This window comes from Salvelinus namaycush, chromosome 3 (genome assembly GCF_016432855.1).
Source record: "Salvelinus namaycush isolate Seneca chromosome 3, SaNama_1.0, whole genome shotgun sequence".
Taxonomy (NCBI): domain Eukaryota; kingdom Metazoa; phylum Chordata; class Actinopteri; order Salmoniformes; family Salmonidae; genus Salvelinus; species Salvelinus namaycush.
In genome coordinates, this window is record NC_052309.1 from 56,956,497 (window position 1) to 56,971,289 (window position 14,793).

Here is a 14,793-nt window from a genome sequence, read left to right on the forward strand (position 1 = left end):
CCAGTTGAATGAAGAGATTGAGATAAAACTGTCCAGTTTGAGTGTTTGTTGCAGCTCGTTCCAGTCGCTAGCTGCAGCGAACCCGAAAAGAGGAGCGACCCAGGGATGTGTGTGCTTTGGGGACCTTTAAAAGAATGTGACCGGCAGAACGGGTGTTGTATGTGGAGGATGAGGGCTGCAGTAGATATCTCAGATATGGGAGAGTGAGGCCGTAGAGGGTTTTATAAATAAGCATCAACCAGTGGGTCTTGCGACGGGTATACAGAGATGACCAGTTTACAGAGGAGTATAGAGTGCAGTGATGTGTCCTATAAGGAGCATCGGTGGCAAATCTGATGGCCGAATGGTAAAGAACATCTAGTCGCTCGAGAGCACCCTTACCTGCCGATCTATAAATTATGTCTCTGTAATCTAGCATGGATAGGATGGTCATCTGAATCAGGGTTAGTTTGGCAGCTGGGGTGAAAGAGGAGCAATTACGATAGAGGAAACCAAGTCTAGATGTAACTTTAGCCTGCAGCTTTGATATGTGCTGAGAGAAGGACAGTGCACCGTCTAGCCATACTCCCAAGTACTTGTATGAGGTGACTACCTCAAGCTCTAAACCCTCAGAGGTAGTAATCACACCGGTGGGGAATTCTTCTTACCAAACCACATGACCTTTGTTTTGGAGATGTTCAGAACAAGGTTAAGGGTAGTGAAAGCTTGTTGGACACTTAGAAAGCTTTGTTGTAGAGCATTTAACACAAAATCCGGGGAGGGGCCAGCTGAGTATAAGAATATAATTTGCATATAAATGGATGAGAGAGCTTCCTACTGCCTGAGCTATGTTGATGTAAATTGAGAAGAGCGTGGGGCCTAGGATCGAGCCTTGGGGTACTCCCTTGGTGACAGGCAGTGGCAGAGACAGCAAATTTTCTGACTTTATACACCGCACTCTTTGAGAGAAGTAGTTAGCAAACCAGGCCAAAGACCCCTCAAAGACACCAATATTCCTTAGCCGGCCCACAAGAATGGAATGGTCTACCGTATCAAAAGCTTTGGCCAAGTCAATAAAAATAGCAGCACAATATTGCTTAGAATCAAGGGCAATTGTGATATTATTGAGGACCTTTTTAAGGTTGCAGTGTCACATCCATAACCTGAGCGGAAACCAGATTGCTTACCAGAGATAATACTATAGACATCAAGAAAGTCAGTCAGTTGATTATTGACACGTTTTTCCAACACTTGATTAACAGGGCAAAGTAGAAATAGGCCTATAACAGTTAGGATCAGTTTGATCTCCCCCTTTAAATAAAGGACGAACTGTGGCTGCCTTCCAAGCAATGGGAACCTCTCAAGAAAGGAGAGACATGTTAAAAGGTCAGAGATAGGCTTGGCGATGATAGGGGCAGCAACCTTATAGAAGAAAGGGTCTAAACCATCTGATCCAGATGTTTTTTTTGGGATCAAGTTTAAGGAGCTCCTTTTGTGACCGTCTGCAGGGAGAAACTTTGTAGTGGTGCAGGGGGAAAAGAGGGAGAAGCATCGGGGATAGTCGCATTAGAAGGGGTGGGAGATGAGGAAATGTTGGGCGGGCAAGGAGGCATGACTGAGTCAAATAGGAATCCTGACTTAACAAAGTGGTGTTTAAAGAGCTCTGCCATGTGCTAAGGGACATGGGCAGCTTTGAGGAGCAGAGTTTATTCTCCAGGTCATTAACCGTTTTCCAGAACTTCTTGGGGTTAGACCCACAGAGAGAGAACTGCTCCTTAAAAAGTATCTAACTTTGGCCTTCCGGATAGTCTGAGCGCACTTATTTCTCATTTGCCTGAACAATAGCCAGTCAGCCTGAGTATGCATGTGCCTAGCCTTTTGCCAAATGCAATTCTTGAGGTGGAGTAACTCACGGTTGAACCAGGGGCTGAACCTGTTTAATAATCTAATTTTCTTTATGGAGGTGTGTTTGTTAACAATACCACTGAAAATATAAAAAAAGAAGGTCCAAGCACTCTTCGACAGAGGGGATCAAGCTGATTCTATACCATTTTACAGAGGCTAGTTCATGAAGGAAGTCTTGCTCATTAAAGATTTTTAGCAAGCGTCTATGACAAATCAGGACAGGTCGTTTCACTGAGCAGCCATCACGAACACAAGCTGTAAAACCGTGATCACTAAGGTCATTACAGAAAACACCAGACTGATACCTATCAGGATTATTTGTGAGGATAACATCGAGGAGAGTAGCCTTTTCTGGGATTGGTAATAATCTGAGAAAGATTTAGGGAGTCCCATTGTTACAGCCCAAATAAATAAATCACTTTTTAAAACATATTTACATACTACCCTTTCATGACAAAGTGAAAACACGGTTTAAGGAATGTTTGTAAATGTATTGAAAATGAAATCTGGAAATATTTAATTTACATAAGTATTCACACCCCTGAGTCAATACATGTTAGAATCACCATTGGCAATTGAAGGTGGTTCACGTAGGGGTCATGAGGCTGTACCAAATGTTTGATGTATTATAATAATTGATTATGCTTATGTTGTATTAATAGAAGGGGAGGGGTTAGAAGACCCTTCTTCCTTACATTTATAGGGTCCTAGACTACAGATGAACAATATACACTGCTCAAAAAAATAAAGGGAACACTTAAACAACACAATGTAACTCCAAGTCAATCACACTTCTGTGAAATCAAACTGTCCACTTAGGAAGCAACACTGATTGACAATAAATGTCCCATGCTGTTGTGCAAATGGAATAGACAAAAGGTGGAAATTATAGGCAATTAGCAAGACACCCCCAATAAAGGAGTGGTTCTGCAGGTGGTGACCACAGACCCCTTCTCAGTTCCTATGCTTCCTGGCTGATGTTTTGGTCACTTTTGAATGCTGGCGGTGCTTTCACTCTAGTGGTAGCATGAGACGGAGTCTACAACCCACACAAGTGGCTCAGGTAGTGCAGCTCATCCAGGATGGCACATCAATGCGAGTTGTGGCAAGAAGGTTTGCTGTGTCTGTCAGCGTAGTGTCCAGAGCATGGAGGCGCTACCAGGAGACAGGCCAGTACATCAGGAGACGTGGAAGAGGCCGTAGGAGGGCAACAACCCAGCAGCAGGACCGCTACCTCCGCCTTTGTGCAAGGAGGATTAGGAGGAGCACTGCCAGAGCCCTGCAAAATGACCTCCAGCAGGCCACAAATGTGCATGTGTCTGCTCAAACGGTCAGAAACAGACTCCATGAGGGTGGTATGAGGGCCCGACGTCCACAGGTGGGGGTTGTGCTTACAGCCCAACACCGTGCAGGACGTTTGGCATTTGCCAGAGAACACCAAGATTGGCAAATTCGCCACTGGCGCCCTGTGCTCTTCACAGATGAAAGCAGGTTCACACGCACATGTGACAGACGTGACAGAGTCTGGAGACGCCGTGGAGAACGTTCTGCTGCCTGCAACATCCTCCAGCATGACCGGTTTGGCGGTGGGTCAGTCATGGTGTGGGGTGGCATTTCTTTGGGGGGCCGCACAGCCCTCCATGTGCTCGCCAGAGGTAGCCTGACTGCCATTAGGTACCGAGATCCTCAGACCCCCTGTGAGACCATATGCTGGTGCGGTTGGCCCTGGGTTCTTTCTAATGCAAGACAATGCTAGACCTCATGTGGCTGGAGTGTGTCAGCAGTTCCTGCAAGAGGAAGGCATTGATGCTATGGACTGGCCCGCCCGTTCCCCAGACCTGAATCCAATTGAGCACATCTGGGACAACATGTCTCGCTCCATCCACCAACGCCACATTGCACCACAGACTGTCCAGGAGTTGGCGGATGCTTTAGTCCAGGTCTGGGAGGAGATCCCTCAGGAGACCATCCGCCACCTCATCAGGAGCATGCCCAGGCGTTGTAGGGAGGTCATACAGGCACGTGGAGGCCACACACACTACTGAGCCTCATTTTGACTTGTTTTAAGGACATTACATCAAAGTTGGATCAGCCTGTAGTGTGGTTTTCCACTTTAATTTTGAGTGTGACTCCAAATCCAGACCTCCATGGGTTGATAAATTTGATTTCCATTGATAATTTTTGTGTGATTTTGTAGTCAGCACATTCAACTATGTAAAGAAAAAAGTATTTAATAAGAATGTTTCATTCATTCAGATCTAGGATGTGTTATTTTAGTGTTCCCTTTATTTTTTTGAGCAGTGTATATACATTATGAGGTTAAAAATTGTTCCACAGTACTTTTCTAGGCTCTCCGCCTCTTATGAAGAAACTGTCTGAGAAATGTGTGACTGTGAAGACAGAACTCTGCAGGGCAGTGTAAGAGATTAGTTAGACATTCCACTATAAATCAACTTGGACATTTACTGCTAAGCTTTTAGATAGCTACATAAACAATAGTTTTAGTGTTGAGCAGGCATGGTTTTGGTCTCATAAGTAAAAGATAATGACGTAGGCAGTGACATCACTAGGGCTGGACTTTGGGTTTAATAAAATAACATCGCACCTTTTCTATGATGCAGAACTTACTCGGAAACATGCTTTATGTTCCTGTTGTCAACTTCTGTCTGCAATTGCATTAAATAAGGTTTTTAAATGACTTAATTAGAGATATTGTCATAATACTAATTTCACCAATGACCCAATGATTAACAAGGAATCGAGCTCTAAGTCTCTAAGAGCTTTGCACACCTGGATTGTACTATATTTGCACATGATTATATATTTGTTTATTCTTCAAGCTCTGTCATGTTGGCTGTTGATCATTGCTAGACCGCCATTTTCAAGTCTTGCCATATATTCACGCTGATTTAAGTCGAAAGTGTAACTAGACCACGTAGGAACATTCAATGTCGTCTTGGTAAGCAACTCCAGTGTATATTTGGCTTTGTGTTTTAGGTTATTGTCCTGCTGAAAGGTGAATTTGTCTCCCAGTGTCTGTTGGAAAGCAGACTAAACTAGGTTTTCCTCTAGGATGTTTCCTGTGCTTAGCTCTTTTCCGTTTCTTTTTATCCCTAAAAAAACTCTAGTCCTTGCCGATGACAAGCATACCCATAACATTATGCAGCCACAACCATGCTTGAAAATATGAAGAGTGGTACTACTGTAAGTAGAATTTGCCCCAAAAAACACTTTGTATTCAGGACATAAAGTTAATTTCTTTGACACTTTTTTGCAGTTTTAATTTAGTGCCTAGTTGCAAACAGGATGCATGTTTGGAATATTTATATTCTGTACAGGCTTCCTTCTTTTCACTCTGTCAATTAGGTTAGTATTGTGGAGTAACTACAATGTTGTTTATCCATCCTAATTTTTTACATCATCATCATTTACATCACAGCCATTAAACTCTGTAACTGTTTTAAAGTCATGGTGAAATCCCTGAGTGGTTTCCTTCCTCTCCTGGCAACTTAAGTTAGGAAGGACACCTATATATTTTGTAGTGACTGGGTGCATTGATACAAAGTGTAATGAATAACTTTACCATGCTCAAAGGGATATTCAGTGTCTGCTTTTTAAAAATGTTTTATCTACCAATAGGTGCTCTTCTTTGCGAGGCATTGTCAAACCTCCCTGGTCTTTGTGGTTAAATCCGTGTTTGAAATTCACTGCTCAACTGGGGGACCTTACAATTATATGTATGTGTGGGGTACAGAGAGGAGGTAGTCATTCAAAACTCATGTTAAACGCTATTATTGCACACAGAGTGAGTCCATGCAACTTATGACTTGTTGAGGACATTTTTACTCCTGAACTTATTTAGGCTTGCCATAAGACAGAGTTGAAGAAATATTGACTCAAAACTTTTCAGCTTTACATTTTTTATTAATTTGTAAACATTTCAAAAAATATAATTCCACGTTGACATTATGGGGTATTTTGTGTAGGCCAGTGACACAAAATCTCAATTAATACATTTTATTTTCAGGCTGTAACAACAATGTGGAAAAAAGTAAAGGGGTGTGAATAGTTTCTGAAGGCAGTGTTAGCGCAATGACTGTAAGTCTATGGGTATTCAAAGTATCCCTTTCATTAGGGCTAGGCGTCCCGCTAGCGGGACAACATCCGGTGAAACTGGAGGGCGTGCAGTTCAAATAAATAATCATAAGAATTATGGATATTAAACATTTAGGTACATACAAGTGTCTTATATTGTTTGAAAACTTAAATTATTGTTAATCTAACTGCACTGTCCGATTTACAGTAGCTATTACAACGAAAGCATGCCATGCGATTGTTTGAGGACGGCGCCCCACATCAAAATATTTTTCCAACGGCACAGGTTTCATAAATTCACAAATAGCGATTAAATATCCACTTACTTTTTGAAAATCTTCCTTTGATTTGTCATACAAAGGGTCCCAGCTATAACATGTAGTGTCGTTTTGTTAGATAAAATCCTTCTTTATCCCAAAAAGTCTGTTTAGTTGGCGCCATTGATTTGAGTAATCCACTCGTTCAACATGCAGAGAAAAGAATCCGAAAATCTACCCATAAACTTTGTTTCAACAAGTCAAAATATGTTTCTATTTACTCCTCAGATACCCTAAAATGTAATCAAACTATAATATTTCTGACGGAAAGAAGTATGTTCAATAGGAATTTTAGTAGGTGCGTCTTGTCTTCATGGTGCGCCCAAACACGAATTTCCAAGACTGTGTCCCTGCACTAAAATGTATATTTCTTATTTATTTTGGAAGTTACAAGCCTGAAACCTTGAACATAGACTGCTGACACCCTGTGGAAGCCATAGGAATTGCATCCTGGGAGCTAGAATTCAGTATGCCCCTATACTTTCCATTGTAAGACCATGGTCTCTCAAAACAACCTATTAACCCTATTACGGGGGCTGAGTCACTGGCTTACTTGTGCTCTTCCATGCTGTCCCTAAGAGGGGTGCGTCACTGAGTGGGAAGAGTCACTGACGTGATCTTCCTGTCTGAGTTGGCGCCCCCCTCTTGTTCGTGCCGTGGGGGAGATCTTTGTGGGCTATATTCGGCCTGTCTCAGGGTAGTAAATTGGTGGTTTGAAGATATGCCTCTAGTGATGTGGGGGCTGTGCTTTGGTAAAGTGTGTGGGGTTATATCCTGCCTGGTTGGCCCTGTCCGAGGGTATTGTCGGACGGGGCCACAGTGTCTCCCGACCCCTCCTATCTCAGCCTACAGTATTTATGCTGCAATAGTTTGTGTCGGGGGGCTAGGATCAGTCTGTTATATCTGGAGTATTTCTCCTGTCTTATCCAGTGTCCTGTGTGAATTTAAGTATGCTCCCTTTAATTCTCTTTCTCTCTGAGAACCTGAGCCCTAGGACCATGCCTCAGGGACTACCTGGCCTGATGACTCCTTGCTGTCCCCAGTCCACATGGTCGTGCTGCTGCTCCAGTTTCAACTGTTCTGCCTGCGGCTATGGAACCCTGACCTGTTCACCGGATGTGCTACCTTGTCCCGGAACTGCTGTTTTCGACTCTCTCTCTCTACCGCACCTGCTGTCTCTAACTCTGAATGATTGACTATGAAAAGCCAACTGACATTTACACCTGAGGTGCTGACCTGTTTCACCCTCTACAATCACAGTGATTATTATTTGACCCTGCTGGTCATCTATGAATATTTGAACATCTTGGCCATGTTCTGTTATAATCTCCACCCGGCACAGCCAGAAGAGGACTGGCCACCCCTCATAGCCTGGTTCCTCTAGGTTTCTTCCTAGGTTCCTGCCTTTCATAGCCACCGTGCTTCTACATCTGCATTGCTTGCTGTTTGGGGTTTTAGGCTGGGTTTCTGTATAGCACTTTGTGACATCGGCTGATGTTAAAAGGGCTTAGTAAATAAATGTGATTGATTGATTCAGCGTGTGGACAGCCTCCCCTGGGGAATCGCATTGTGGGAGGAAGTGCAGCTCGAGAAGGAGCATGGCCGTGGCAGTTGTACATTCAGATGGGGGCCAGTGGACATGTATGTGGGGGTTCCCTCATCACCAGGGACTGGGAGCTGTGCACCGTTCACTGCTTCCCCAAGTAAGACTACTTACTGCCTGTGGGATTGGCGGGGATCCAACCTGAGTTGTCTCAGCAGTTTATCCTGGTTGAATCGCCTATTTTCGAAATGTTGTCCGAAATATACAAAATATTTACCTGGAATACTTCACATACACTACATGACCAAACATCTCATTCCAAAATCATGGGCATTAATATGGAGTTGATCCCCCAACTTCCTAACCTCAGGGCACATTTAAACAATGCCAAAAACTTCTGTGATTACAGTGAACATTTAGGCTAGTTCTTGTATAGGATGGAGTGATGCTGAAGGGAGGAGTATTGTTGAGAAAGGGCTTTGTAGAGGAACAGAAGAAGTGAATGAAAGATCAACTTAGTGGGGGTTACTTGTTCCTATTAAGCTACAGATCAGTAATGGGAGTAATCCTGAACCTGTCAATGCAAAACAGCGGGCATGCAAAGTTGACCTCATGCAAATCACATCAAGGTTGTTGGTTTCTGGGCCAGTTGGGAGAGAGGAGAGTAATTGACATTTTAGTCATTTTAGTAATTAAGCAGATGCTCTTATCCAGTGCGACAAAGCCCCTATCAACTTTCACAGTGAATACTTTTGTTTATATGCTACATTTTGTTCCAATTAATTATAGTTAAATGTGCAATAAAGTGTTGTGCCTAGGCATAGTCCTATTTAATTAAACCCTAGCTGTTGATGTAGGCAATAGATCACAAAGCAGGGCTGTTATATCTAGCTTAGCTGTGGAAGAGCACACGTCTGCACGGTTTCTCATTGTAAACCATAATAACCGCACAGTTTGACGTACACTACACCCTTAAACAACAGTTAAGTTCATTAACCTGTTGTGTTAGCTAAGAAGCCTAACGGAGCCTAAGTGTGAAAAGAGGTTGTGTATTCGTCCAAATGAGCAGGGCGAATCCGTGCCCGCACAGGCCTGTCTTCAGCCACCACTGCTTGTGTCTTTGGCCCTTGGGGAGCCCACAGAGGCTTGGGCTCGGGTGGTAGTGGTGGAGGAGGGGCATCAGGTGGTTTCTCTGTATGTCCGTGTTGTACATGACCATGAGAGAAGAGTGGGCATTTTACATTCCATGAGGGGCAGGGACTTTCCTGAGGTGGCTGGCGTGCTAGCGTGATCGATTGCTCAGCATAAAGGTGGTGGGCCCCAGTAGTCGAGTAACCTGGAAGGGTTCCGACCAGATTGAGGCCATTTTGTTGCACCGCTGAGGCAGACTGATGTGATGAGAGATGCCCTGTGAAACCTGTGTTGTGTTTTTGCTTGCTCTGTAGTGCATTAGCTTTTGGTTCAGGAACCGTATTAGCGGTTTGGAACATGCACCCATGGACTAGGTGTGCTCTGATGCCCTTCTTCAGCTTTTTGTTGAAGCTTTCCACCCCTCCGTTAGCTTGTTGGTTGTAGTAGGCCGTGCGGATGTGTTTGAATCCCTTGTTGCTGAGGTAGGAGGAGAACTCGGCAGAGGTTAGCTGGGACCCATTGTCCGTGGTGAGGGGCAGAACCCACCTTGCGAACAGGATGGTCATATGCCACCACCAGGAAGCGCTGGTGGTGAGGGACTGCTTTCCCATGGATCTCACCACAGATGTCCAAATGGATGTCTTTTCCAGGGGCGGGACGGCCATGCGAGAGGCTACAGGGGCGGTGGGGAGGCACACAGTACACTCCCTGACCAGGGCTTCAATGTCGTGGTCGAAGCCTCGACATCGCTACACAAGGTCTCGACATCGCTGCTTGACCTTCACTATTCCCAAGTGACCTTTGTGATCGCTGTAGTGCACTTGCGCGGGCTGAAGCTGCTGTGTGAGAATGGCTGGGGGATGAGTGTATGCTGCAGAGCTGTCTGTTAGCATAGCGAGCCCAAGACCTACAGTATGGAGATAAGTAGAAACTGCTTCTCCAATACAAATCCCCAATCACGCTTGTAGGCGATGTCATGGCAACGTTGGCTAGCTAAACTCATGCACAGAAACACGCCACCGGGTCCAACGGTCGTCTTGCGCCGAACTGCGCATGTGCAGACCGTCAACTCAAAGGCACGCCTTCGATATAAAGTTGTTTTTGACGAAAATGTCACTTTCACGAGGTTGGAGTACTAACATCTTCAACTACTTAAGACATTGGCTCGAATCTAGGTTGCGCCTGTTGATTTTGAGAAAATGAACAACTAAGGAGGAATGTTTAACTCCTCTCATTGACTTCTCTAACCCCAAACCGCGGCCTGGTCTGCTTTGCAATAAGTTTTTCTACGTTGCACCTCTGGGTTTACAAACTCTGTTGTAAACCATTCTAAAGCCGCTTTCTACCTGGAGTGCTATTTTAATAGCTCCAAGTTGTAAATTGCCCAATTTCAAAAGCAGTTTCTTCCTTGTCTTTTTGCATAACATCCCCTCTATCAGCTGATCCCTGATGATCTCATCTTGAAGTGCCCCCTAGTTACAAGAGCTAGCCAAGTCCCTCAGATTAGCCATGTTGCTTTGATTTGGCTCACCTGCCGTTGGTGTCTTTTCCGTAGCCGGTAACGTCAGAAGAGCACTCACTGTTTCCTGGCAAAGTGGTTCCGTAGGAGGCTGACTGCAGCGGTGAATGTAGGAGCCGATCCAAGTGCTCTGAAAATCCTCTGTATCTCCATACCGAGGCAGTCAAGGAACAGTGCTGTCCTCTGCTTGTCGGAGATTGTAGAAAAGTCCTTAGCTTCGAGAAAAGTGTTAACTTTCGAGCCAGTTATTCCACGGGACTGGTGGTTCGCCAGGCACAGAAAGAAATGGTGTCGGTGGATGTAAACTTAATTCAGCCAATGTTATGCTTATTTTAGCTGTAAAAAAATGCACGTCTGCATGGTTTCACATTGTACATCACTCTGACATTTAATAACGTGCCACTCATTCTGACAACCTATTCGTACATAAAGCAGCACACTGTCATAAACCATAACAAACACACAGAAGATGTACAGTACATAACTAGGGCATTCTCAATTCCCCACTGTGCTAAACTTTTTTGGAAATGGCAAGTTCACTTTCTCATCCATAAACACATGTCAAGTACAAGTGCGCTGTTCAGCAGCTCACATCAGCAGGATGGGGGCATTTTCATTAGGAAAGATGTCTACTGTGGATCGCTAAAATAATGAGTATGATACAATACAATAATACAATTCCTCAATTGTATTATTATGGGGACACCTATACATTTGGCAACCAAGCAGAGTTGTAAGTGTAGCCTTTATCGTCTACACATGAAGTTGAAATATCTTCAGCCTGGAATAAAAAAAAAATAGGCTTCCATCAAGAATCAATTGAATAAAAAAAAGCAATTACAGGGGGCAGTTTGGAAAAACGAATCCTTATTGAATCATGTTCTGGAATAACGCATATGGCGCAATAGCATCTGATAAACATGTATATGACCAATAAAATTGTATTTGATTTATTTTATATCGATCCCTAGACAAGTTGAAATAGAGATTTTATAGGCACTAACCCCGCCATGGTTCGTTGGAAAAATTAATGGCATTTTTGTAGGGGGTTTGGATAAATGCCAAAAATAAGATCTGTGGGAAACACAGGCTAAGGAGATCTGAATATGTTTTGTTCTGTGAGATAATCTTAAATCAGCTAAATTCACTTATTGTGAATTTTGAATTGGGTTGTTTGATTTAATCAAGATACTGACACCTTAAGAATGTTTTCACTGTAACATGAAGAGGTGGAGCAATGCTGGCCTAGACAGATCCAATAATCCTGTAACAATTAATTCATTAGCAATCTTGGGGCACCACGGAAAAAGTTTAACGAGTTACCGTTTTCCGAATTAACTCTAAAAGATACAAAGAGCTCTTACATTTCAGTCATCAATCAGTCATTAATTAATTGTTACCTTCTATCAGTCTCATTCTGAATGTCCCAAAACTCTTGGATATTTGCACGAACCCAAGCATAAATGATGAATCAGCGATAGACAAATTGGCTTAATTATTTATTTACTAACTAACTAACCACACAGAATTACATAAATACACAAACAGAATAGCTTACACATTGATTACTACATAATGCAATGAAAAGTCCCTAGTGAACTAAACCGATATGAAGGCTTGTAACACCAAATGGCGGATTCAAAAGAGAGGGAACGGTGATACTCGCTACCAGCATAAACTACCAAGTGAAGTTCTGCAGCAGTTTGGCACCATAGCAGCATACGGCTTTAAGGCCACTCCATCCTGTTCTGCTGGTTCCAGCTCCGTGACAATGCAGTTGGACAGTGAAGATGAAGAGGATTTCCTTGCCAATCAATGATTCATCATATTTACAGTACGTATGCAAAGAGTGGACTTTCTGGAACTGGCGGAGACACAGTGTGTGTCTGCAGTGTGAGCGAGAACAGTGGCAATATCTGGAGGAAACCATTGAGAAGCTAGCCAGCCATGCAGCACAACAACCTGGAGAGAGCTGGAGAGAGATGCCTAGCACACACATCATTATTTGAGTTAAGTTGCTTGTTCAATAAGATAGCATATATATACCTTGTTATTAACTTGTACCTATAATTGTTGATCAGTTAGGTAGCATGTTAACTAACTACCAAAACACTGCTTAAAACTATAATTGTTCAGAATGTGTAGGTTTACTAGTTAAAAAGAAAATAAATAAAATGTAATTGTTCAATAATTCAATGTTTAAAAATAAAAAATATCTGATCATATAAAATGTGTTGTGTTTATATTACTTTTACAACTAAAAATATGTAATAAACAAACAAATCTAAACTAACAAATGTCAAATCATATTTTTTGCAGAGATGGCCAGTCAATTTGAGTAACGTTATTGTGTATTGTGTATTTATGTTATTACGTAATGACGTCATCACGCAATTTCATCACAACGTCATTTAGCAACTTTTAGCAACAAATCGACCTGCCTCTAGCAACTTCCCCTGAAAATGAGTTGGCAACAGTGAATGCGAGGGGCATGTATGAAAGAGAAGGAGAAAAAAATAAAGGACTTCACTAACGTACATACAGCTGAGAACTATGCTCATGGAAATGCGAATACCTTGCATATATGAATGGCCGCTCATTCGAAAGAATTGCAATGTACATATTTACGTGTGTATGTCTTTGCTGTCTCTAAGTGGAAAACGCTCTATCCATCTACGGGGAGTAATTCGACAGAAAGTATCTTGTTGTCCAGCAGAGATCAAAGTCTTTCGTAGTTTTAGCGTGTTCAGTGGGCTCTGTTATTATGTATACGTCAGACATACCAATGGTCGTTTGATAGGGGAATTTTCTTTCAAATGGATCTTTCAGAGTACCAACCGATGGTTCTCGGTCAAGTATACTAGACTAAAGTTGCAGACTGAATGTTCCTGTGTAGTCTTCATCTTCTTCACTCAAGAAAGTTTCAGAGTTTCTAACCATTCTGTACCTTTCAGCTCACGCTGTCCGTGTACTGGTCTTGTAGAGTCTAGCCATTCGTGATGTCCGCCTGCTTGGTCTGATATGCTAATTCTTCACAAGGGGTTTTATGCACTCTGGAAAAAGGGGTGTTTCATGACGTTTGGCATAATGTCTGTGCTCACGTGGGCGTGGTTACTGACTGGATAAACATTTTCTCATTTAGAAGGCTAAGATTGCATTTCATCTTCTCACAAATAGTTTCATATTTAATCATATAAGTTGAACAACATTTGGATGTGAACCTGACAACTAGGAAAGATACACATTGAGATACAGTTATGTTGTTAGACTGTCCTTAGTTACACCACAAATTAGCCCAAGGATCCTTCCAACTGCTTGGATTAAAGAAATATTGTTTCATTATCCAATCTTGGATGTCATAGTACTACAAAATCTCTCTCTGTTGTAACAAAGGGATTTTTAACTTCCCTTTCATTGTGTGGGAGAGAGAGAGAGTTGCTACAGGTATTTACGACCGTCATAAAACTGTGGTGGGAGAGGGGGGGGGGGGGGATCTGGTGCCAATGATCCTCACCCAAAAGGGCGAGTCACGACACACACCCTAAACATTATAGTGGATGATGGAAAGGGAATACGCCACACACCTTGGTGTTGTTAACGTTTACAATACTCACCACCCAGCCTTCGGGATTTATCCCACGTTCTTTACCGGTACACATCCCTGATAGTAACATTGTTATAACTGTCTCTTCCATTTCCACAAACCCCTACCCTGCATGCCCACAGTATCCCTGCCAGGTGCAGGAGCTCTACAGGAAGTGGCAGTGCCCATCATGGAGCAGACTTGTCACAGGATGTATCAGATCCAGTCTTACGACTCTGAGACGGTAGACATCCTGTGGACACACAACCAGACACACCAAGCTAAACATTCCAATTCCCTTGGCAAACACACAGTCACACACATTTTTGAGTCTCTAAACATGTTTTTGTTCTCTGTCTCTGGAGGCCCTCTTCCATAGGAAACGGGATATGGATCCAGGCTGGGGTGGTGAGTTTTGGACTGGGCTGTGCTCAGTGCAACCGGCCTGGAGTCTACGCCAAGATGTTTGCCTTCGATGATTTCATAAGAGCCAGAGGCCCAGCTCGTAGGTGGAACCACACAGAGAGCAGCCAGTGTGGCTTGTGTACTAGGATACACCCTGGCTTCACTACTGCTGGCCATATAGGCCGCAAAACATCCCAGCCTACAGAAACTTGCAAAGATGCAGTAAATATGTAGATATACTAGACTTCAGACATCCAGTGCATGTGCATACAACGGTGTTTGACAACCATAAACATCATATGTACAAGCACTAAAC